The following is a 27,803-nucleotide window of genomic DNA, read 5'->3' as shown; positions in this document are numbered from 1 at the left end:
GGGCAGGGCTCAGGACCTGCAGCCCACCATGCCTGAGCCCCCTGGTGGTGGGTTCCCGTGAAGCCCAAGCCTCCCTAACAGGTGCCGCCCCCGGCTCTGCAGTGCCCAGTCCACCCATCGACCCCCAAGGGCTGAGGAGTGCAGGTCCACAGCGCAGGACTGGCGGACAGCTCTGCCCATGGCCCTGGTGCAGGATCCACTAGGCGAAGCCAGCTGGGCTCCTGAGTTGGGTGGGGACTTGGAGAACTTTTACGTCTAGCCGGAGGATTGTATATGCACCAATCAGCACTCTGTGTCTAGATCGGGGTTCATGGATGCACCAATCAGCACTCTGTATCTAGCCAATCTGGCGGGGACTTGGAGAACTTTTATTTCTAGCTAAAGGATTGTCCATGCACCAATCAGCACCCTGTGTCTAACTCAAGGTTTGTAAATGTACCAATCAGCACTCTGTGTCTAGCTCAAGGTTTGTAAACACACCAATCAGCACCCTGTGTCTATCTCAAGGTTTGTAAATGCACTAATCAGCACCTTGTCAAAACGGACCAACCAGCTCTCTGCAAAATGGGCCAATCAGCAGGATGTGGGTGGGGTCAGATAAGGGAATAAAAGCAGGCTGCCTGAGACAGCAGCTGGCAACCTGATTAGGTCCCCTTCCACACTGTGGAAGCTTTGTTCTTTTGCTCTTTGCAATAAATCTTGCTGCTGCTCACTTTTTGGGTCTGCACTGCCTTTTATGAGCTGTAACACTCACCTCAAAGGTCTGCAGCTTCACTCCTGAGGCCAGTGAGACCATGAACCCACCAGAAGGAAGAAACTCCAAACATGGCGGAACATCAGAAGGAACAAACTCTGGACACACCATCTTTAAGAACTGTAACACTCACTGCAAGTGTCTTCGGCTTCATTCTTGAAGTCAGTGAGACCAAGAACCCACCAATTCTGGACACACCTTCACCTTCTTCTGTATCACAAATTCTTCTCAAGTCACTATTTCCCACCCATCCCTATATACCAAATATCTATTGTCTCCAAACTGTGACAGAAAAAATTTAAAAGAAAGCTTAAAATAATGTTGGAAATATGTCTAATACAGAAGTAAATAAAGAGAAGAAAAGGAAGAAAAACAATATATCTTCCAGAAATTTGTGATGTAATTATTATCTGGAGCCATGTGGACTAATTTTAGAAAAAGACAAATCAACTTTGTGGGCTTTCTATAAAAGGTTAAAATATTTAGTGGGAAAAATATTTATTAAGGAATATGAATGGTATAGCTTTTAAACTATGAAATCTTGAATCAGGACAATGTATACTAGAATGGTTTCTAAGTGAACCTAAATTATGAGCATAACTTTTATGGCTTTTAAAAGGTTAGAATATAATCCCAATACAATCCCAAAACCACTAACCTAAGTGTCTAATGTTTTGCTGTCTGTCATGCAGACATTCAGTAAGCAATGTTTTGAAACTATGATTATTTATCTCATATATTTTCCTAACTATTTATGTAAGTATAAAACATATGTGACTATCCCAAACATTGTGTAAGGCACCAGAAATGACAAGCAGTTTTTCAGTTTTCTTAGACCTCAATAATTAATCTCTGTCTGCTTCACAGTACTTGAGTATGACACTTTTCCTATCAAGGAAAAACATGATAAATACCTAAATATTCATATATATGCACCAATGTACCTTGAGAAATATATGCATAGCAGATAACACTTTTTAAAAATATACTGTACTGGTAAATTGTGTCATTTGTTAAATGATTGCAATCCATGAAATTTCAAAAATGTCATAAGACATAGTTCTTTTCTGTTACTTGTTTACTTGTGATCCTTTAGCCATATGATTAAGGAATTAATCATGCAATCTCTTATTTTAACCACTGTTATCTTTCTTAAAATCTTGTTTTTGATTATTTCTGGTAGCTGACAAAATTATTTTTCAAATATAATTAATTCTCTATGTTCCTCTCCCTCTCCTCCTCTTCTAGGATGTTTTGAACCCAAAATGGATACTTTATTTTTTATATCTTCTACTTTTTAAATATATATTATACTTTTTTATCCCTTTCTTTCACCTTTTTAACATTCCCGTTTGACCACTTACCTTGCTGATTTGTTTCTTACATATTTATACTACTCTTTGACTCATCTGTGTGGTACTTTATTTTAAATAACTTTCCGTATTGTGTTATCTTGATGCTTTTTAATTATTTCTTATTCTTGTTGGATACTGCTAACAGCCCCCTTATTTCTTTAAAATTTTATTATGTCTATTTCTAGTTCTAGATCTGTCTTTTCCATTATTTTTGGTTGACTTGATGTATGTTCTCCATTGTATTGATTTTTTTTCTTTTGAACTATTATTTGAAGTAGTTATATTCTTCAAATATCTATTTATTTGACCTCTAAGTTTATTTTTCTCTGGTGATCATCTACTTGGCTCAGTAGTGTGTCCTGTGGGGAAAAAAATAATGTAAGGTCCTGATCGCTACTAATCCAGTGGTTTGAGAAGAGTAAATGGTACGAAGTCTAGGATAGAGAGATTTGAGCACCACAGAACTACTACTAGTCATTCCCTTTGGTTGTCAACTTAGACACATACTTCAATTAAAATATCTCATCCAGAAAACTTTAAAAGAAGCAGAATCTGGAAAAGGCAGTTAAATCTGAGGATTTTGACATTAATTTCAAAACTTGTTTTCTTTGAGTATGGAATTTAAGCTTGGAAATTTTTTTATTACTGCTTTTAATCCTGTTTTTATTTTTTAATTAGTAGTATTTTAGTGATCCTATTTCATTGTCTTCTGCTTGCATAGACTGTAATAAAAAGTATGCTGTAATTCTTACATTTGTACCTTTGCATGCAATATGATATTTTTTCCTCTGGCTGTTTTTAAGATTTTTCTCATAACTGATTTTAAGCAATTTTACTTTGTTGTCCCTTGGTTTTAAATTATTTAAATTTCTTCTTCTTGGGTTTGTTGAACTTCTGACATTTGTGAAGTTATAATTTTTGTCAAGCTGGGGAAAATATTCGTCATCAGTCCTAAAATATCTTTCCTGCAACCCCCTCCATTTGAGCCTTCAGGTACACATACAGCACTTCATATTGCCGCACATCTAAGTATCTGTTTGTATTTCTTTAGCTTTTTTAATCCTGAGCTTTATTTTGAATAAGTTCTATTGCCATGCTTTATGCTCAGTGATCTTTTACTATTCAGACTAATCTTCTGTTAGCCTCCTCGAGTATATTTCGTACAGATTGCATTTTACATTTTTTTCCAATTTTTCAACTACTGTCCTCATCAATGCCTCCACTTTCAGTAAATCTTTATGCTGATAGATATCGTTCCTCCAACCTCACAAGCCCACCAGCAGTTTAGAACTAAGATTTTTACATATAGACAGTTTCTTGGGTGAAGAGTAGTATTTTTTGTGTAGGTAGGATTTTTCCTTTTGGTGTAGAATTGTGTGTGTGTGTATGTGTGTGTGTGTGCTTAGTTAATATTTGTTTAATGAATGACTAAACACAAAAGCACTTGGCAGGTAATTTAGAGATTTTATTTTTTGTTATTATACTTTAAGTTCTAGGGTACATGTGCACAACGTGCAGGTTTGATACATAGGTACACATGTGCCATGTTGGTTTGCTGCACCCATCAACTCATCATTTACATGAGGTATTTCTCCTAATGTTATCCCTCCCCTAGACCCCCACCTCCTGACAGGCCCTGGTGTGTGATGTTCCTCACCCTGTGTCAAGTGTTCTCATTGTTCAATTCCCACCTATGAGTGAGGACATACGGTGTTTGGTTTTCTGTCCTTGAGGTAGTTTGCTGAGAATGATGGTTTCCAGCTTCATCCATGTCTCTGCAAAGGACATGAATTTATCCTTTTTTATGGCTGCATAGTATTCCATGGTGTGTATGTACCACATTTTCTTAATCCAGTCTATCATTGTTAGACATTTGGGTTGGTTCCAAGTCTTTGCTATTGTGAATAGTGGCTCAATAAACATATGTGTGCATGTGTTTTTATAGTAGCATGATTTATAATCCTTTGGGTATATACCCAGTAATGGGATGGCTGGGTCAAGTGGTAATTCTAGTTCTAGATCCTTGAGGAATAGCCACAGTGTTCCACAATAGTTGAACTAATTTACACTCCCATAACAGTGTAAAAGCTTTCCTATTTTCCACATCCTCTCTAGCCTCTGTTATTTCCTGACTTTTTAATGATTGCCATTCTAACTGGTGTCAGATGTTACCTCATTGTAGTTTTGATTTGCATTTCTCTGATGACCAGTGATGATGAGCATTTTTTCATGTGTCTGTTGGCTGCATAGATGTCTTCTTTTGAGAAGTGTCTGTTCATATGCTTTGCCCACTTTTTGATGGGGTTATTTGTTCTTTTCTTGCAAATGTGTCTGAGTTCTTTATAGATCCTGGATATTAGCCCTTCGACAGATGGGTAGATTGCAAAAATTTTCTCCCATTCTATAGGTTGCCTGTTCACTCTGATGGTATTTTCTTTTGTTATGCAGAAGCTCTTTAGTTTAATTAGATCAGATTTGTCTATTTTGGCTTTTGTTTCCATTGCTTTTGATGTTTTAGTCATGAAGTCCTTGCACATACCTATGTCCTGAGTGGTTCTGCCTAGGTTTTCTTCTAGGAATTTTATGGTTTTAGGTCTACCATTTAAGTCTTTAATCCATCTTGAATTAATTTTTGTATAAGGTGTAAGGAAGGGATCCAGTTTCAGCTTTCTACACATAGCTAGTCAGTTTTCCTAGCACCATTTATTAAATAGGGAATCCTTTCCCCATTTCTTGTTTTTCTCAGGTTTGTCAAAGATCAGATGGTTGTAGATGTGTGGTGTTATTTCTGTGGGTTCTGTTCTGTTCCATGGTCTATATCTCTGTTTTGGTACCAGTACCATGCTGTTTTGGTTACTATAGCCTTGTAGTATATTTTGAAGTCAGGTAGCGTGATGCCTCCAACTTTGTTCTTTTTGCTTAGGATCATGTTGGCTATAGGGGCTCTTTTTTGGTTCCATATAAACTTTAAAGTAGTTTTTTCCAATTCCATGAAGAAAGTCTTTGGTAGCTTGATGGGGATGGCATTGAATCTATAAATTACTTTGGGAAGTATGGCCATTTTCACGATATTGATTCTTCCTATCCATGAGCATGGAATATTCTTCCACTTGTTTTTGTCCTCTTTTATTTTATTGAGCAGTGCTTTGTAGTTCACCTTGAAGAGGTCCTTCTCATCCCTTGTAAGTTGGATTCCTAGGTATTTTATCCTCTTTGTAGCAATTGTGAATGGGAGTTCACTCATGATTTGGCTCTCTGTTGGTGTGTTAATGGTGTATAGGAATGCTTGTGATTTTCGTACATTGATTTTATATCCTGAGACTTTGCTGAAGTTGCTTATCAGCTTAAAGAGATTTTGGGCTGAGATGATGGCATTTTCTAAATATACAATCATGTCATCTGCAAACAGGAGTAATTTGACTTCCTCATTTCCTAAAGGAATACCCTTTATTTCTTTCTCTTGCCTGATTGCTCTGGCCAGAACTTCCAACGCTGTGTTGAACAGGAATGGTGAAAGATGGCATCCTTGTCTTGTCCCAGTTTTCAAAAGGAATGCTTCCAGTTTTTGCCTATTCAGTATGATTTGGCTGTGGGTTTGTAATACATAGATCTTATTATTTTGAGATAATACATTCCATCAGTACCTAGTGTTTTGAGAGTTTTCAGCATGAAGGGCTGTTGAATTTTGTCGAAGGCTTTCCTGCATCTATTGAGATAATCATGTGGTTTTTGTCATTGGTTCTGTTTATGTGATCTATTACGTTTATTGATTTGCATATGTTGAACCAGCCTTGCATTCCAGGAGTGAAGCCAACTTGATAGTGGTGGATAAGCTTTTTGATGTGCTGCTGGATTTGGTTTGCCAGTATTTTACTGAAGATTTTTGCATTGATGTTCATCAGGGATATTGGTCTAAAATTCTCTTTTTTTGTTGTGTCTCTGCCATGCTTTGGTATCAGGATGACTCTGGCCTAATAAAATGAGTTAGGGAGGATTCCATATTTTTCTATTTATTGGAATAGTTTCAAAAGGAATGGTACCAGCTCCTTTTGTACCTCCAGTAGAATTCAGCTATGAATCTATCTGGTCCTGGACTTTTTTTGCTTGGTAGGCTATTAATTATTGCCTCAATTTCAGAGCCTGTTATTGGTCTATTCAGGGATTCAACTTCTTCCTGGTTTAGTCTTGGGCGGGTGTATGTGTCCAGGAATTTAACCATTTCTTCTAGATTTTCTACTTTATTTGCATAGAGATGTTTATATCAGTTTTATATCTTTCCTGCTTTCTCTTGAGGGCATTTAGTGCTATAAATTTCCCCCCAAACACTGCTTTAAATGTGTCCCAAAGATTCTGGTATGTTGTGTCTTTGGTCTCATTGGTTTCAAAGAACATCTTTATCTCTGCCTTCATTTTTTAATTTACCCAGTAGTCATTCAGGAGCAAGTTCTTCTGTTTCCATGTAGTTATGCGGTTTTGAGTGGGTTTCTTAATCCTGAGCTCTAATTTGATTGCACTGTGGTCTGAGAGACAGTTTGTTGCGATTTCTGTTGTTTTACATTTGCTAAGGAGTGCTTTACTTCCAATTATATGGTCAATTTTAGAATAAGTGTGATGTAGCGCTGAGAAGAATGTATATTCTGTTGATTTGGGGTGAAGAGTTCTGTAGATGTCTATTAGGTCTGCTTGTTGCAGAGCTGAGTTCAGGTCCTGGATATCCTTGTTAACATTCTGTCTCATTGATCTGTCTAATATTGACAGTGGGGTGTTAAAATCCCCCATTGTTATTCTGTGGGATTTTAAGTCTCTTTTTAGGTCTCTTAGGACTTGCTTTATGAATCCAGGTGCTCCTGTATTGGGTGCATATATATTTAGGATAGTTAGCTTTTCTTGTTGAATTGATCTCTTTACCATTACGTAATAACCTTCTTTGTCTCTTTTGATCTCTGTTGGCTTAAAATCTGTTTTATAAGAGACTAGGATTACAACCCCTGCTTTTTTTTTTTTTTTTTTTTTTTTTTTTGCTTTCCATTTGCTTGGTAGATCTTCTTCCATCCCTTTATTTTGAGCCTATGTTCATCTTTGCATGTGGGATGGGTCTCCTGAATACAGCACACTGATGGGTCTTGACTCTTTATCCAATTTGCCAGTCTGTATCTTTTAATTAGGGCATTTAGCCCATTTATATTTAAGGTTAATATTGTTATGTGTGAATTTGATCCTGTCATTATGATGTTTGCTTTTATTTTGCCCATTAATTGATGCAGCTTCTTCATAGCATCGATGATCTTTACAATTTGGCATATTTTTGCAGTGTCTGGTAGCTGTTGTTTCTTTCTATGTTTATTGCTTCCTTCAGGAGCTCTTGTAATGCAGGCCTGGTGGTGACAAAATCAGCATTTGCTTGTCTGTAAAGGATTGTATTTCTCCTTCACTTATGATGCTTACTTTGGCTGGATATGAGATTTTGGGTGGAAAATTCTGTTCTTTAAGAATGTTGAATATTGGCCCCCACTCTCTTCTGGCTTGTAGAGTCTCTGCCAAGAGATCTGCTTTTATTCTGATGGGCTTCCCTTTGTGTGTAACTCAACCTTCCTCTCTGGCTGCCCTTAACACTTTTTCCTTCATTTCAACCTTGGTGAAACTGACAATTATGTGTCTTGTGGTTGATCTTCTTGAGGATTATCTTTTTGGTGTCCTCTGTATTTCCTGAATTTGAATGTTGGCCTGCATTGCTAGGTTGGGGAAGTTCTCCTGGATAGCATCCTGAAGAGTGTTTCCCAACTTGGTTCCATTCTCCCCATCAATTTCACGTACACCAATTAGATATAGATTTGGTCTTTTCACATAATCCCATATTTCTTGGGGGCTTTGTTCATTTCTTTTTACTCTTTATTTCTCTAACCTTGTCTTCTCACTTTATTTCATTAATTTGATGTTCAATCACTGATACCCTTTCTTATACTTGATCGAATCGTCTACTGAAGCTTGTGCATGCATCATGAAGTTCTTGTGCCATGGTTTTCAGCTCCATCGGGCCATTTATGGTCTTTTGTACACTATTTATTCTAGTTAGCCATTCATCTAATCTCTTTTCAAGGTTTTAACTTCCTTGTGATGGGTTTGAACATCCTCCTTTAGCTCGGAGAAGTTTGTTATTACATACCTTCTGAAGCCTACTTCTGTCAGCTCGTCAAAGTCATTCTCAGTCCAGCTTTTTTCCATTCCTGGCAAGGAACTGCAATTCTTTGGAGAAGAGGCACTCTGATTTTTAGAATTTTCAGCTTTTTGCCCTGGTTTCTCCCCATCTTTCTGGTTTTATCTACCTTTGGTTCTTTGATATTGGTGACCTACAGATGGGCTTTTGGTGTAGATGACCTTTTTGTTGATGTTGATGCTATTCCTTTCTGTTTGTTAGTTTTCCTTCTAATAGTCAGGACCCTCAGCTGCAGGTCTGTTGGAGTTTGCTGCTGTTCCATTCTAGACCCTGTTTGCCTGGGTATCACCAGCAGAGGCTGCAGAACAGCAAATATTGCTGCCTGATCCTTCCTCTGGAAGCTTCATCCCAGAGGGGCAGCTGCCTATATGAGGTGTCTGTTGGCCCCTACTGGGATGTGTCTCCCAGTTAGGCTACATGGGGTCAGTGTCCCACTTGAGGAGGCAGTCTGTCTATTCTCAGAGCTCAAATGTCATGCTGGGAGGACCACTGCTCTCTTCAGAGCTGTCAGACAGGGACATTTAAGTCTGCAGAAATTGTCAGTTGCCTTTTGTTCAGCTATGCCCTGCCCACAGACATCTAGAGGCAGTAGGCCTTGTTGAGCTGCAGTGGGCTTTGCCCTGTTTGAGGTTCCCAGCCACTTTGTTTGCTTACTCAAGCCTCAGCAATGGCAGATGTCCCTCCTCCAGCCATGCTGCCACCTCGCAGATCAGTCTCAGATTGCTGTGCTAGCAGTGAGCAAGGCTCTGTGGGCATAGGAACCACCAAGCCAGGCATGGGAGAGAATCACCTTGTCTGCCAGTTGCTAAGACCTTGGGAAAAGCACAGCATTTGGCCAGGAGTGCCCTGTTTTTCCAGGTAGTCTGTCATGGCTTCCCTTGGCTAAGAAAGGGAAATCCCCCACCCCTTGCACTTCTTGGGTGAGGCAACACCCCACCCTGCTTCAGCTCACCCTCTGTGGGCTGCATACACTGTCCAACCAGTCCCAGTGAGATAAACTAGGTACCTCAGCTGGAAATGCAGAAATCACTCATCTTCGGTGTCGATCACGCTGGGAGCTTCAGACTGGAGCTATTTCTGTTTGGCCATCTTCTTTTTTAATTTAGAGATTTTATGTCACAGAAAAGGAATTAACACTTATTGGGTGCTTATATTATGCCACGTCTTGTGTGCAGCAGTATTTTTTTTAGTTTTTAATTTTTGTGGGTACATAGTAGGTATACATATTTATGAGCCATGGATACTTGTATAAGGAATAGAATGAACAATAATCACATCAGAGTAAATGGGGTACCTGTCACCTTAAATGTTTATCATTTCTTTGTGTTATAAATGATCCAATTATCCTTTTTTAGTTATTTTTTAATGTACAATAAATTACTTTGACTGTAGTCACCTTGTTATGCCATCAAATACTAGATCTTATTCATTCTATCTAACCATATTTTTGTACCCATTAACCATCCCCACATTACCCCCGTCCCTTCACCCTCCCCCAACCACACACACACCACTACTCTTCCAAGCCTCTGGTAACTGTCTTTCTACTCCTACCTCCACAAGTTAAATTGTTTTAATTCTTACCTCCCTCAAATAAGTGAGAACATGTGAAGTTCATCTTTCTGTGACTGGCTTATTTAATTTATACACAATGGTGTACTATAAAAAAGAATGAGATATTGTCATTTGCAACAACATGGATGAAACTGGAGAACTTTATGTTAAGAGAAATAAGCCATACTATAATGTTTCAACCTACTATTTATGGTCCTTTTCTACTATTTGAGGCTCTTATCTACTAAATTCATTGTCTCTCATATTTCTGTGTCTGTTTATATTGAACAGTTTTACTCTTGGTTAAGGACAATAATTATCTACTTCTCTGTATGCATAATCATTTTAAAATTGAGTACCAGAAATTGTACCTTTTATGTTTAGAGGTACTTGATTTATAGGTGTTTTATAAATAGCACTGGGTTTTCATCTCACATGCAGTTAAGTAACTCACATATTAGTTTGATCTTTTTGAGCTTTGCTTATAAGTTTTAGTGTGGCTGATCCAGAGTAGCATATATTCTGGGACTACTTTAGTTCCACTAATAAGGTAATATCCTTCTGAGAAATGTATCCAAAGTCTTCTAAATTCTGAGTTCTCCTTACTCTGGCTATTGAGAACACTGACTATTTCCAGTTCTTGTGAGCTTTAAGAATTATTGGACCTCATGTGTTTTAGTAGTCTTTCCCTGGTCTCAACTAGTTTCTTAAGCATGTAAGATCACTACTCAGACAAAGACATGAGGGTATTCCTTTGCAGATGCTTGGATCTTTCTTTCTCAATGCAGCCTTCTCTTCATCATTGCTTTGCCCAACAAATTTTAGTGACCCCAGCCTCTCGAAATCCATATATCTGTCTTCTTACTTGAGTGAGGTTACTAGTTTCTGTTTGGTCCCACCCCTAGGTGCAGTGGTATAAAATGTGCCTTCAGGCATTTCTCTGGGGCTGTTGTAGGGCTCTTCTCTGAGAGATCCTTTCTTTCAGGGATCAGAAACCTCCACTTCTTGTTACTCAATGTCTGAACCCATTGCATAATATATTTTGTTTTCTAGCTCTTTACAGTGGGAGGACAATTGGCCCAGTAATTAATCATTGATGGAAGCCTAACAGAGTTTTGAGGCAACAGATCAGTTCTCACCTGTATTTATGAATTTCTTATGCCATTAAAATTTTGTACTGCTCTGATGCTGACTATCCTCTTTACCAGCACTTTAGATCTAGGATGTCACTTACACATAATTTCTTTGACAAAAAATAAGTAAGAAAGGATGTATAAAGTATTGAGGATAAAAGCAATTCTTTAGAGAAGGTAATTTCTTTGATGGATAGTAAATTAATGTTTATTTTATTCAATGAAGAGGAAAAGCATAACTAAATCCATTTCCCTCAATTTACCCTTTTCTTCCCACCTCCAACCACCCTCCCTTCCAGGCTATGTTATTCACCCAATACCATTTCAAGTACCCTTCTTAGATTTTTTTCAAAGTGTTTATTATCTCCTTCATATCCACACCCACTTTGTTTCAACAATTTATCAAAGAGTCATTTTGTGGAGGGAGATGACAGCCTTTCCTAGTTCACAGTCTTGGCAAAAAATCAATGTGATTCTCTTCTGCCTCTCTTCTGTATTTCCTCAATATTCTGTTTTAATTCTATTCATCTACCTTCCTCTAAATTTACCACTGCACTTGAACTTTATTACTATAGTGGTTTCCAGCCAAGAAGAATTGGTGACCAGTCCTTCAATAAAAAAAGGTCTTTTATGCAGACCATGACTTAAGCAGAAGGTAGATGATAAGGTATAAGTCTAGATAGAAGACACACTATCAATGAATTAACATCTGGACATTAAGAATATAACTTGCCTTTAGGCAATGAGTAAACTTGTAAGAACTGTTTAATGAAAAATGACTGGTTCGGTTCACCTTTTAGATCCATATCTCTGGACTATAGGAAGAATGATTTGAGAAGGGTAGTATTCAAAGCAAAGAGATCAGTTAAGTTGATTCGTGGTAAAACTGGAGTTATAGCATGTAAGAGATGAGAGAATGACTTTAATTAATTTTCCATAAGTTCATGAGGATTAGTTAATGATCAAATATGAAATATGAGGTAGATTGAAGAACAAAGAAGAGCATTCATGTTTCTACTTTGGATACTAAGATGGTTGTCATTTGAATGGAGAACATCGGGGAGAAAAAAATAGTTGGTACAGAGCATTTTGGGCTTAATAAATGTGGGACATACAGGTGGAAGTCTGAGGCATGTAAGAGAGAAAAAAATTCAGTTCAATTATTATTCTAAAAGGCCATATATTGGTGATCTTACTATCTCATCAGATTTTTGTTACCTAATCTTACTATCATAAATTTATTGTCTATATTTTGTGTTAAAATGGATGAGATTAAATATTACAATCCTAAATTAAAGGCAATGAAACAATAATATTTTATAGTTCTATAATTAAACACCATTGCATATGGTCCAAGATAAAGCTAATTTAAATTCAATTGTTTTTCATAATAGGCATAGAGTGGGAAGATCCTACTTCTCTGATATCTAGTATTGAAAAAATACCCTTACTTGCCTGAAAAAAAGTTCTGTTCTTCTAAGTATAAAGAATCTCTGTAGTACTTTTAAAAATGTGGCACAGATAACCAAAGAAACTTACTCAGCTAAGAATTCCAATCTTTTTATCAGTCCCTTTGAAGTGACTCTCAGAAAGAGAAAATTTATTACAAATCTGTTAGTCTTTTATTCTATTTTTGACATGTAAAATGGGCCCAAAAGCCAACAACAATAAAAACAACAGCAAAACTGAAAACTAAAAACCTAGATAACCACATGTGGAATTAGCCCTTCGATAAGCAATGCCATTTACTACACCATTGGTATAGAACTATACTATGTGATTCTAAAGGTGAGCAGTTTTATTGAAAGGTGAGGAAAGAGCAGTTCATTTTTCTTTCTGCATTAGAAAAGGTAATGGCAAATAACATAGCCAAGAAGGGTCAGCACTCTATTAAGAATATTTTCAAACTTTCTGTCTCTTTAACTTTAGTCCTGACATTGCATACACTTTAGAGGAAGCCCTAATATCACTTTTCTGTCATTGTGGCATTACATCTTGCTTCCAGCTGTATTGAATATTCTAAAAGAATTTTTTTAGACAAGATACAATTAGTGGTGCCAGAAATTCTCTCTACATGTAGGAAGCATAGATTATAGCTGGAAAAGGTGACCCAATAAAAGTTTAGCTTATCATCAGCTAGGCCTCAGCGATATCTACAAAACTGAGAATCTCATCCATGATAGATTTAGAGAGGGCTTTGCTATGCTATAAAGACTAAGTTTAAATTGAACATGATAATAAATAAGTGTGTTTTTGGCCAAGTGTTCAATCTCTTTTAATCACAGAAAATCGGGGGTAATCCTGGTATGTTTTGAAACTCAGATAAGTTTCAAGGATAAACAATACATTTTGCTTTGTGTTCTAAAAGCAAATGCTACATAACTAGATTAATAAAACCAGGCAACCCGTTTTTTAATACATTCAGAGCAAGACTGTTCTTATTCATTCTTGCCACTGAGTTAGCCTGCAGTGAAAGAGTATATATTTTTTATTCTAATATATAGAACTACTTTTAAACAGAGTGCACAGTGTATTTTAAATACATTTAAATTGCTCATCAGTTTTTTTCCTTTTAAACTCTCTCAAATTCTTTAGAAAACTATTTGTATATTAATTCAAGAAAAAACACAATATTTGAAATATCAAGATATATTCAGGATAGAGGCATTAAACAGGAATCAAAAACTCTAATTTTATGTCTTATGTTCCTTGGAAAGAATATGTGGCAGGTAGGAAGTATATATAGGAAAACAAGGAATTATTAATTAGAAAGCTTGGGTTTAAGTTCCAACTATACCATTTAATAGCTATTTATGTTGAGTAACTCAATTTCCCATACTTTAATTTATATTATAGGATTGTTGTGAAAACCAACCTATATCATGGAAGTGCTTTTCAATAACAACAAAATACACAAATTTTATTACCATTAGTAAGCATCTGTCCAAGTTGCAAAGGAATCTTATGTTTCCATTATTCAGTATCTTCTAAAGCCATTTTTTTGCCTTTCTATCATAGATAAATCTAATGTGTTTTACTGGTTATAAAAATAAATATTAACCTGTAAATCTTACTTCTAATTAAAAAAATACTTGGGGGAAATTTTAATATTATCACATTTGGAAGACTTTTATTTTATTTTTATGTCTCTCTTTCTTTGATGTAAACCTTTCATTAGTTAGTGGCTAGGTATCACTTTTATGGAATTGTATTAAAATCTTTTATATAACTCATGGGGAAGACACATTGGTAAAGAGTTACTCCTATGTCAATGCTTCTACAATGCTTTTTTTCTCCCTCTGCAAATAAATCTGTAGGATATTTGGCAAATAACTAATTTTTGTTCTATTTTTACAAAAAGTAAATGAAGCTTACATTGAAAATCTTTCCCACGTATTATCCTAGCAACAACCGTATACATTTTAGTTCTTTATCATATAAATAGGAAACAACATTAATAATAATGATAGTCAATAATTACTGAGCACTTACTATGTGTTCACACATTTCTAAATACTTGCTATATTATCTCTATTAATTTAAAAAAATAACATAAATACTAAGCCTCAGAAAGTTTAAAATGCCCAAGGCCATTCTCCTAAGGCAGGATTTTACTGAAGATCAGTTTTGACTCCAGAAACCTTGTACTTATGGCTACAGACTAGCACATGAATGAAACACAAGGGATTGAAATGTAATTTGTCAAAGTTCAAGAAGACATAGACAAAATGAGAGTGACACTAATGTTCTACCCATCAAATTGAAAAAGGCCAGTAATGATAAATAAGCTAGATCAAATTTTCCTTGAGTGTGATATTTCAGAATATTTTTTCTTGAATTTCATTTCATTAGTATCTTTCCCATTTTTTTTTCTTTTTTTATTATTATTATACTATAAGTTTTAGGGTACATATGCACAACGTGCAGGTTTGTTACATATGTATACATATGCCATGTTGGTGTACTGCACCCATTAACTCATCATTTAGCATTAGGTATATCTCCTAATGCTATCCCTCCCCGCTCTCCACCATGGAATACTATGCAGCCATAAAAAATGATGAGTTCATGTCCTTTGTAGGGACATGGATGAAGCTGGAAACCATCATTCTCAGCAAACTATTGCAAGGACAAGAAACCAAATACCACATGTTCTCACTCATAGGTGGGAATTGAACAATGAGAACACATGGACACAGGAAGGGGAACATCACACACCAGGGACTGTTGTGGTTCATCATCACTGGCCATCAGAGAAATGCAAATCAAAACCACAATGAGATACCATCTCACACCAGTTAGAATGGCGATCATTAAAAAGTCAGGAAACAACAGGTGCTGGAGAGGATGTGGAGAAATAGGAACACTTTTACACTGTTGGTGGGACTGTAAACTAGTTCAACCATTGTGGAAGTCGGTGTGGCGATTCCTCAGGGATCTAGAACTAGAAATACCATTCGACCCAGCCATCCCATTACTGGGTATATACCCAAAGGATTATAAACCATGCTGCTATAAAGACACATGCACACATATGTTTATTGTGGCACTATTCACAATAGCAAAGACTTGGAACCAACCCAAATGTCCAACAATGATAGACTGGATTAAGAAAATGTGGCCCATTTTTTTTTATCTTCAGAATTTAGTATGGATCTTGCCATAGTGAGTAACCAGCAAATGCTGTCAAATAAAGTCAACAGTTCATGAGTTTGGTTTCTCTTGTTATTGTGAGAGAAATATGTAGCATAATGAAATAGGCAAGAGGGCAACGTTAAATTGGATGTCTAGTAACTTGGAAACACATTTTATACATCATTGCATTTAGTCTGCATCATAAACAGTGAGGTGCTTATTTTGAATCTCACATTATGTGATGAGTCATTTGTTCAAGCTAGCACATTTGGTTATTTGAACAATCAGGATCTGGCCCCCAGCCTGTTTAAGTACAAATCCAGTAGTTTTCCAAATAGTCTACCCAAATTAGTAGAAGAGTTGAACCAAGTGTTTCTTTGCCTCCCTGGCATGTTTTTGTCTGTATTCTGTAGCCAGTGAATGTTCTATAGCCTTTTATTTTTTCAGGTGACTAACGTTTCAAGGAAATATAGAAGGGCAATATAGTTGATAAACACACAGTGGTCTCCTGCCGTACGGTATAGATATCTCTTACTTTTGATAACATGGAAGAATAATTTGTAGACATAACCAAGACAGCTTTCCAACTTGAAGATCAATAAATTAAATTTTTCTTTTAGAATTGAGTCTGCCTGCCTCTCTCAGCTTTGCATTACTGACAATGCATGATTAACCTTCAAAGAATCACCTACAATGATTTTTTTTCCATTTTAGTAAAAATAAGTCAAATAATAAGGTGTTTTGATTATACTTTTTTCTGAAAAGATTTCCACAATTATCCTATTCATGCTTAGCAATGTTTATTTATTTTCCCTTTTTGTTCAGCTGTCAAATTTTCATAAAACATTCAGAATATTTAATTAGAAAAACAGCTTTTTATAGATGTGAAAAATCTTTGGCATATTTTCTCTTGGGATGCAAAATCTAAGTTATCCTGCTGAACTGTGTGATTTTTTTTTGCAATTTTATTATAAACAGGTTACATGTTATAAAGAAAACAGTAAAAATTCCTGAAGATTGACCTTGGTTTGGAAAGTTTTTTGAATATACAAAATATTAGGTTATGGCATATAATTTTATGGAAATTTAATAGCAGACTTCTTTTAATTTATACACTAAGTTATGATAACTCTAGGCTTTCTTGTCTGATTTATGCTGGAGGAGCTGTGGGAAAAGAGGACATTATTTTGTGGTCATGCTCAGTAATTGCTACATGCTGTAAAGATTGTGCTATGGTAAATTGAAATAATCACGAAGTTATCTATTCACTATGACATGCCTCTTATTCTCCTGGGATAGTGCAACAGACCAGAAATTCTAAAAATTCACTTAAGCTGATAATATTCCTCCAATTAATTGTGAAATATATGATCACCAGACAAGAGCAAATACCAATAGTACAGTGAAGCAACTGTGTCCTAGATGCGTGAAGCATATGATGGATGAGAAAGGACTTACCTTGGCCAACCCAGGAAAGGGAGATAGGCATTAGGATATTTAAGAACCTGTTATTCTTCATTTTACATTAACTCATATGTAATATATGTGTCTCTGGAAAGACTTCAAATAAGAACAGTAAAGAGAGTAAAGAAACTCTGTCAAATCTAAAATTGAAAAGCTTTTTAAAATTATTTTTCTGAAGATTTTGTCTTTTTATCTCTTTTTATGCATTTTTTCAACACATACTTGTTATTACTTATATCTGCATACTTAATTATTTAAGTACACATTGATTCTGCAAATTTGTCCTGCTACTATATAGCTTAAAGATATCATACACACATTTGCCTATTCTTGATGACATTTGTGGATGGTGCAAATATCCAAATTTAAAAAAAAAAATTCCTGAGGTTAAGCTTAACCAAATAATATAATAGGTACTTAGGAGTAGTTTAGTAAAACTTACCAAAAAATATGTTAATGTTAGATTACAGTAATGACTGCATGTGTGTAAGTATATGTATATATATACATAGATATATATCTACAAATACGGATTATATAGCCCATCTTACTTATCTGCTCCCATGCCCTTTTATGGCACTTAGCATAAAATTTATAATTATTACAAAGACCTACAATACCTCTCATGATCTAGCCTAACTACATCTCAAATCACACTTTCTACTTTTCTCCGTAATTTCTGTGATTCATCCACTGGCCTTCTTTCTATTTGCTAAAGATGCAAATCTCTTCCTTTCATAGAATCTTTACTCTTACTGTTCTTTATGCTTAGAAATCTCATTCCCTGTTAATGTATTATTGACTCATTGTTGATTTAATTCTCAGCTCCTATATCACCTGCTTAGATAAGTCTCACTTAAATTTGCCTCATATTTTCTCATGAAATCATTTTTTAAGGGAATTATTATTACCTCTTATTTATAGTACTCACCATTATTTTAAATCCTCACTTTTCAGTGTTGGATACACAATTTTAGTCTTGTATACACATTTCTATATATTAAATGCTTACACATTGACATATCAATAATCATTAATAGATACTAAAACAAGTAGGCAAAAGTTTGATGAGATACAGCATAATTGTGTAGATTCAATCTCTCTTACAAAGTAATTATTGATTTCAAAGGGAAAATAGTAACTTCATAGAAAAGAAACATGACAGGTGCTACATTAGCCAACAGATCAAATGTAACATCACCAATAATAGAACCAACTGGCATCATGATGCTTTTAATATTATGTTACTGAAAAGGACTGAATACTATTTTGGTGTTATCTATGCCAAAAAAACATAACCTGAATTTAATTATGAAGAAACAACAGACATTCCCATATTGAGAGCCATTTTACAATAACTACCCTGTAAGCTCTAATAATTGAAATGTCTTGAAAAACAAAAGAAGTCTGAGGAATTATTCCTGATTAAAGTAAGTTTAATTAAAAGAGAATAATTTACCAAAGGAATTGCAGATAAAGAATCACTAATGAAATGTTGCCATTGGTTAACTTCTCTGGAGACCAGATGATAGTAGTTCGATATGGTACCACAAAAAAATTTGAACTACTACCTATTATGGGATCTGCCACATAGTCATTACTGGGCACTCTTGCTATCCTCTTGCCTTTGATTTAGCATCATCATTATTTATTGCATTCGAAACAAAGTATAGGCTGAAAATCGTGGGAGATCATCTTTTCAAGTATAAGACACAAACCTCTCACTCAATAAACTTAGAATATACATTCTTGATTTAGCTATCATAAAAGTTGTAGTTGTAAGATTATTTTGGTTCTCTTTGGAAAACAATGCAGACTAATTAGAGTGGCACATTTCTTGCAGACAGAAAGTCTATAAATACATTTTATTTTAAACCATATTCAACTGTTAAAACTATAAATCATGCCCACCATTTTTACTGCTGTGTTACAAATTTTGAAATTAGACTTCAATAAATTCTGAAGGAGAATCTGAGAAACAGGGTAAGGCAGACATTCCTTGGGTTACATATTTCCGTGTAGGCTGGTCACAGAACTACAGAAAATGTGTTTGATCTTTGCATACATTTTTGGAGTTTGAGGTGGTACAGAAGAGAAAAAATAAGTAATATAATGAGAATAGAAAAATAAAATAAAAGTTGGAAATGTTCAAACAACTAAATTCATTAATCTAGGTTAGGGCTTTTTGACTAAAAAACGTATTTCCTCACAGTGTTATAGTGACTGACCATGGAGTCAGATAATACTTGCCAGCCTGGTTTTGCATGATTAATGAACTGTAGCTCTTTATATTTCTCCTCTATGGCACCTCTTCCCCAAACCAATTTTATGTTTTCCTCCACTTTTGGATCTCCCCTATTGAGAAAACAAAGAACTGATGCTAAGGAGCAAATTATCTCTATCTCCCTCTCTCTGCCTTTCATTTGCAACTGAGCAGCACCTTAAAATGGGTATTGCTTGGTATTTGCTTTTGGAATTAAATTGGCTAATTATTCTGGGCTCTCTTAAAAAAGAATTTACATCTCCAAAACTCCTTAAAATTTTTACATCACAGTATTTTGTTGTTTGTTTAAAAGTACTTATGGTAGGGGAGGAACAAGATGGCAGAATAGAAAGCTCCACCAATTGTTCTCCACGGAAGGACACCAAGTTAACAACTATCTACACGGGAAAAACACCTTCATAAGAACCAAAGATCAGGTGAGTATTCATGGTACCTGGCTTTAACTTCATATAGTTGAAAGAGGTGCTGAAGAGATAAAAATAAAACAATCCTAAATGGCCAATGCCACCTCTCCCCCACTCCCAGCAGCAGCTTCATGGTGCAGAGAGCTTCTCTGGGCACTGAGGGGGAAGAACACAGCAACTGTGAGGCAATGAACTCAGTGTTGTCCTGTTAGAGCAAAGAGGAAAACCAGACCAAACTCAGCTAACACCTGTCCACGGAGGGAATATTTAATCCAACCCTACAGAGGGATCTCCAATCCCAGTGGTTCAAACCTGAGTGCCTCAAACCTTGCCACTGAGGGCACAGTGTGGCACAACACACTGTGTCTCCAAGTAAATTTGAAAGGCAGTCTGGGCTATAAGTACTGCAACTTTTAGGTGAGTCCTAGTGCTGAAATAGGCACAGAGACAGAGGACTGGGGTCAGGGCAGGACACATAACATACTGAGACACCATCTGGGGCAGCGAAGTGGGTGTTGGCATCACCCCTCCTCTAACCCCAAGCTGTGCCACCTGGGTTGAGGAGACAGTTGATAGCAAGAGTCCCTTGGCTGCCCCAGATGGTATATCAGTAGGAGAACTCTCACTTGAGGAGAGGAGAGGGAAGAGTGAGGAGGACTGTGTCTCACATCTAGGATACCAGCTCAGCCACAGCAGCATAGAGCACCAGATTCAGAGTCAGGAGGCCATTGTTCCAGGCCCTAGCTCCCAGATGACATGTCTAGACACACCCTGGGCCAGAAGAGAATCTGCTGCCTTGAAGGAAAGGACTCAGTCCCGTCAGCATTCATCACCTGCTAACTGAAGACCCCTTGGACCCTCAATAACCAGCAATAAGAAACTGAAACATTTCTTGAAACAAATGATAATGGAAACACAACATACCCAAACCCATGGTATACATACAGCAAAAGCAGTACTCAGAGGAAAGTTTATAGCTATCTGTGCCTGCATGAAAAAAGAGGAAAAACTTCAAATAAACAATCTAACGATGCATCTTAAAGAACTAGAAAAGCAAGAGCAAACCAAACCCAAAATTTGTAGAAAAGAAATGATAAAGATCAGAGCATAAATAAATAAAATTGAAATGAAAAAAGAAAACAACACAAAAGATAAATGGAACAAAAAAATGGTTTGATGAAAAGTTAAAAAAAATGACAAAACTTTAGCCAGAATAATTATGGGAAAAAAGAGAAGATGCAAATAAATAATATTAGAAATGATAGGTATAAAGATTAATTTAAAAGAACATACAGGGTGTTCTCAAATATCCAGCATGCAGTTTCCCCTATAATTGCCATCTTACATTCTTATAGTACATGTTGCAATTAATGAACCAATAATGATACATTATCATTAACTAATGATAACGTTGAGATTTCTTTAGTTTTTATCTAAGGTCAGTTTCTGTTTCAGGATTCCATCCAGGCACCACATTTCATTTAGGTATCATATTTTGTAGGCCTCTTTTGCCAGTGACAGTTTCTAAGAGTCTATTCTTTATGATCTTAAAAGTTTAAACTGCTGACTAGCTTGGGGGGATGTGCTCCTCTGGAATTTTTCTAATGTTTTCCTTATGATAAAACTGGAGTTATAGGTTTTAGGAGGAGCTCAGAGGTGGGTCGGTCGTTTTCATCACATCATATCAAGGGTACACACTATCAACATGATTTATGACTTGATATTGGCCTTAATCACCTGGCTGAAGTAGTATTTGCCAGGTTTCTCCACTGGAAAGTTACTCTTTTTAAATCTCTCTTTGCATACTACTATTCTTTGGAAGAAAGTTGCTGTACACAGCCCACACCTAAGAAATGGGGAATTATGTCCTCATCCTTGAACACAGAGTGTATTAGTCAAGAGATTTCCAGAAAAAAAACAGAACCAATGGGAGAATACACATACACACTGCACCCCCCCCCCACATAAACACACACACACACTCTCATACACACACAAACACATAGACACACACAATGAGATTTATTATGGTAATTGGCTCACAAAATTATAGAGTCTAGAAGTCATCTGCAAGCCAGATGACCAAGAAAATTGGTGGCATAATTCAGTCTGAGTAAAAAGGCCTGAGAAGTGAAGGGGAGAGTGCAGAAGGAGTGATGGTGTAAGTCTTGATTCGAGTCCAAAGGCTTGAGAACCAGAAGAGGCAATGTCCAAAGGCAGCAGAAGATAATGTCCTAGCTCAAACGAGGGAGAATTTGTCGTTCTTCTGCCTTTTTGTCTATCCAGGTCCTCAAAGGAATGCATGATTTTCATTCACATTGGTGAGGGTAATTTTTATTCAATATCTTGATTCAAATGCTAATAACTTCCAGAAACACCTTCACAGACATACCCACAAATAATGTAATACCAATTATCTGGGCATCTTGTAGCTTAGTCAAGGTGGCATGCAAAATTAACCATCACAAACTTATTTACATAATTATTTGAAATTCTACTGTGTGACAGATTTGTCTATTCTCTACATTTACTTATCCAATCATATATCAGTATAGATTCATGGATATTTATCTACTATATAATTTGGATTATAATCCAATACTACTCTGTTGCTCACCTTGTTACAGTTTTGGCAAATGGGAGCTTCTTCAGTTGCCTCCTACGGGCCTTTGATCTCGTAAGTGTGCGCGCATGTGTGTGTGTGTGTGTGTGTGTGTTGAGCACTCCTTATTTCTAACACTATAAAATGCCTCAGGATCTTCTACCATGTCCTAGAATTAGCTGTTTCTCCAAGGATCCTTGATTTCTTTTATTGGGGAATGGCATTAGGAACCAATAAATTTGTGCCTGGTGTGCTGTTGCTATAGGTGCATTGTTTCTTTTAGCATCTCTAAACTGACTGAGCAAAAATATACATATATGTATTTATACTAACCCATGTACAGACACACACACACACTTTTATAAATAACCACCTGTATCTACATTAAGCTAACATGAGTTTGTGTTAATATCCCCAATTCTAATCAATTATTACATTGATCATTGTAGCCTCCTCCAGGTGTTAAAATGATTTGCTTTTTGTTTGGATCTAAAACACATTCTGATTCTTACTTTTAGACAAGGTTTAAAATACTTATCATGCTAAAAATAGTTCAGTGCCAGAAATTACTTGAAAACAGGTTACAGAGTCAGAAGCTTCAGCATCATAAATAATAAAGTTTGTTTTATGGGTGAATATAAAAAAGGCAAAAAAAGGCCCAGCAATTCACATCCAGTACTTAAAAAAAAAGAAGCCAAATAACCTCAGAGAAGTCAGGGCAGAGAGTTTAGTCCAGAATATGATAGCTCTCATAAATTAGAATTTTCATAATCTTAAAGAGAATACAGCCTTGAACACCACGTTCATTCCTCAAATAAACAACTGATTGTAGCAGTTAGGAAATTGGTATCAGACTGCATAGTAAACATGTAAATAGACAATACATTATGAGCATAAGTTTGTGAATGTGTACATATGTATTTGCCATTTCAGAGTGTGTGTCTTATTTCTAGAACTCTTAATATTTTATCATATTTATAAGTATTATAAAATTTCTAATTATTAAGCCACCCCAATTATAACAACATAGGTATAATCATTCTTACCTATTGTAACATTTTGATTATCAAAGTAAAAAAGGCCAAGTAGAATTCTGGAGAACCGTAGAATGAAGGATTCTCTAGAATAAACCTAGAGGTTTATTTTCTCCATATGTGCTACCTACTTAATAAGCAGGACTTACTATAGTGTAGTAAAATATTTGGACTTGAAATTAAGAACTTAATTACATTAACACTTTAGTTTTTCTTGGCTCTAGAGATTATTCTAAAGTGTAAAATATCAGTAACATCAGCTTAATAAGCTTTCCCTACTTGTGACTCAGAGTATTAAGGGATCATGGAGTTGGCTTGTCTAAATAAGAGCAAACAAGGGAAAATTAAGCAGCCTTTGTTAATTTGTATCTTTTAGTATTCACTGAAATAAGAAAATGTGTGTATTAAAAGGCACTAAGCAGTAAAATGCAAAGTGAGAGTAAAGCAGCTTATATTTGTAAAGGAAAGAGAAATAATTTTCTATTAAATAATGGATATAATTAAGTATACAGGTAGTTGCTCTGATTGTTAAATAAACTATATATTTAATGAAGCATTTTTTTTTACTGAAATTTGCCAAAATTATTTATATTTAGGAAAATCAGCCAAACTAAAATGAAGATAGTTATGCATGACTCTTGGGAGACCCAATCTTCCATAGTTTATATATATATATATATATATGTTTGTTGTAAAATATAGGCCATATTGCTAGAGGATTGAATCACTAATTTTTGTCATTTCTCAAACATACCCTGTCTACACACACCTATGTACACACTCACATCCCAACACTGTCCTTTATCATTTAGGAGAATTTTTGATATATTTTGATAATTATCTTCATTCAATCTAGAAACGCTAGAGTGAGAACAATGGGAAATGGCTTCAAGTGCCAAAAATTGGCAAACCAAAATACTTTGCCAAGGTTTCTATGCATTCCAAAATGGATAGACGGCGCTATAATGGGTTTTCAACTTAATGTATATAGGATTCATGTACAAAGATAGAGAGACAGCTTACTCTCCATGCTTCCTCACCTCCTTATCCAGTGCCCTTTCGTGACATCATGTGACTTCCTGTGGCTTTGCATAAAATTTTCTTAGCTAGATTTCTAGCTAAGAAATTTCTAGCTCAAAAATTGTACCTTATGAAGGATGCTACATTCAAAAGCAGGAGGGCTCTATTTGAATGTTAAATATAGGATAAAATGGAGGAGAGGAAAGCAAACATAGATTTTTAGTGACTGTGGCAACAGCATACCAGGAAAAAATACATTGTGATAGTTTCATAATTGGAATTTGAAACTCTTTTCTGTTGTCTCTGTAATTAATCTTCTCCTCTATAATAAACCAGAGCTATAAATTTGTTCTTTCAGATAGGGTTATGCAGAAATGTTCTTCTTTTGTTCTTCAAATATTTTGGGTATGCGATGCGGCTGAATTACAAGTAGTTTAAGTGCTGGAGAAAATTCTGATTATACTGTAAAGTTATCTTAATACAAATTTACTTTATCTTTTGTATTTCTTCTTCTGGCAACCTTCAGTTCTTTCCTTCTTTTCATAATATCATCCTAACTTTCCCATAAGGTACAGCACTTTTTTTTTATTTCATTTTATGAAATGTCAGTGAACCTGTTAGTCATAGAATGGGCATAAGACATAAAGTAGACCAATATAAAGTTTTATTTAGAGAATTTAAATGTCACATTACATAAGAATGAAGAAGTGTGGATCTAAGTAATTTTAATGGTGGCACACTGAAGAAATCATTCATATTTTTGACACCTAGGTCAGAGAACTCCATTATCACTGGCCATCCTATATTCTGGTGGCTCAGATTTTTCTTAGAGTCAGTTAAGTATTTCATACTTTTGAGGAAGAATCAATACATTTCCTTTGTTTGAAGTTAAAAATAAAATATAAAATTTTTGTTAATATCCAAGGTCCCTACTAGCTTGTGGCTGACATCTGGCATGTACTTTGCATGAACTGTCCTAGAACTTTTTGCAAGCCTAAATAATATAAGTATGAAATTAATCATTAAATATTTAAGTGAATTGCTTTATAAAATGTAAAGCCTTTCTTTTTCTGTAGTGAATTTTTGTTTGTCATTTTGTTTCCATCTCCCCTCCTGATCTTTGGCTTTACTTTGACACCTTTGAAGTTTACATGGCTCTTGGGGCCTCTCCTGAAGTTGGTCTATTCCTATTCCAATCTTCTACCCTATGGCTTTGTTATCACTTTAGAATTCCAAGTCTCACCTCCTTGCCATTTTTCTCTGAAAATTTGCTTTTGCAGACTTTATGTTGATGCTTCTCCTTATTACCTAAACTTTATTGCTACTTCTTACAGGCTCACTCTAGGCTGTCAAGTGGCATCTGGAACACGTGTGCCAATCTTATACATATATTATGATCTTTTTCTGAAAATTCTAGAAAAGCCAAGCTCCTGATTTAGGGTTATTTTTCAACTTTTTAAACCCTAATCTAGTCATGAGGAAAAATAAATCAACTAATTTTATTGATGGATTTTTTAATAGCAAATGCCCAAATAGATTAATTTACTCATTTAATGAAACATTTTTAGTTATAATTTATTCACCTATAAATGTGATGTCAAAATGAATTTTTGTGAGCAAAGATATTAGCGTGCTGTCACAATTATGTGTTCTGGGATATATTTAATGTTATGCCAGACTCTTTGGTTGCCCTTTAAATCTTTTAATCATAATCAACCAGAAATTTAAGGTGTTGAAAGACAGAAACTGTATAAACTATACTTAAACATTGCCCATAATGCTTTACTTCCTCTGTTTAAAGATTTTTAAAGAGTGTTCATATTGTTCTGCCACCACACTTACAATGCTGATTCATGGTTGGTACACACAATTGGATGCTAGGTATACTCCACAGTTGAATCTCTAATAGTTTGGAAATAGTGTCCTGAATGTTGAATGCCTATACTAGGTCTCCTGAAATCTCTGCGGAGCTAAATCTCATTAGCTCTTGCTCAGGAAAAGACAAATTTTAATGATTTTGAACAGGTTAGAAAAAAGAGGATACCTAGACAAAGACAAGACCTTTGTATGTGTTTTTAATCCTCACCAAATGAAAACTTACATGTTGCAAGATGATTTGCAGTGGCTAAATTATCAAACAATGGTTAACATTTTATTAATATTCTATGTTACTTCAAGTAGTAAAAATCATATGTAGGCTAATGGGAGATTCAGAGTCCCATGAGAATTCTTTTAAGGGGTAAAACAAATACAATTAGATGATATTTCTAAATCTTCTTCCTCATTCACTCTTGCATTCCTACACCCTCATCGCAATTATTTTATATATCATTCCATTGTTAAGAAGCAACAGAAGAAATAAATAAGGAAAACATCTAGTTCCTATTTTAGTTTCAGTAAGAGTTAAGAGCCCATAATTGGCCCTAAATAGCTTCTATCTAGGTGAGATGAGGCCAATTTAAATGCCCTTGCATCATCAAATGCCAGTTGTCATGTATGATGAGGAAGGATACGGAATATCGCAGTTTTTTAACAACAGAGTTAACAGAAGGAAAGCTGTATCTTTATCATGGAGAATAAGCAGCATCTGTGACAGTCTAGAGGAAATGAAGATAAGATGAACCATTCATGGATATCACTAAAGAACATAAGTTTTTCATAAGGTTAATAATAATGGAGACTTGAGTTTTGCAAAACTTAGTATTATGTCATACACATCCATTATTATGCCAGATTCAGTTTAGTGCATCCAAGTTGCTCCTCTAGTCCTCACAACATACTTTAGAAGTGCTGCACTTGGGTCCCTAGATCTGTTCTATCTGTTGGATGTTAGTGATGATTCCCAAGCCCTCCCTCTAGATTGTGAAAGTTGGATAGTCAGAGAGACAGTGACAATTTGGGGAGATCAGTAAACTCTAGAATAATTTCAGAATTTTCTTTTACAATTCTAAAAAACTGAAATTACAAAGTTAGAGTGAAGAATACATTTTAGAGAATATCTAACTCAATACCATATATTTATTGATAAAGAAATTCAGACTGAAAGAAATAGAATGATTACCAATCTGGGAAGCAAAACTGGCACTGAGGTCCTGGAACTCCATTTCCATTTACTTCTCATTATAGAGATAAATAAGTCAGCCTGTTAAAACTTAAATTTTTGGTCCATTAAATTCTATTAACTGACCAGGTTAGCATTCAGCAAGCTTTTTTTGTAAATGACTACATAGTAACTATTTTAAACTTTGTCCCTCTTAAACATTTTAATATTAGGTTCCTGTTAAAGGACTGGATTCTGCCTTTATAGCACGAAATCAACAATAGACAATAGGTAAACAAATGGGCATGGC

The sequence above is a fragment of the Pongo abelii genome, chromosome 7 (genome assembly GCF_028885655.2).
Source record: "Pongo abelii isolate AG06213 chromosome 7, NHGRI_mPonAbe1-v2.0_pri, whole genome shotgun sequence".
Lineage (NCBI taxonomy): Eukaryota > Metazoa > Chordata > Mammalia > Primates > Hominidae > Pongo > Pongo abelii.
This window is presented reverse-complemented; position numbering follows the sequence as displayed.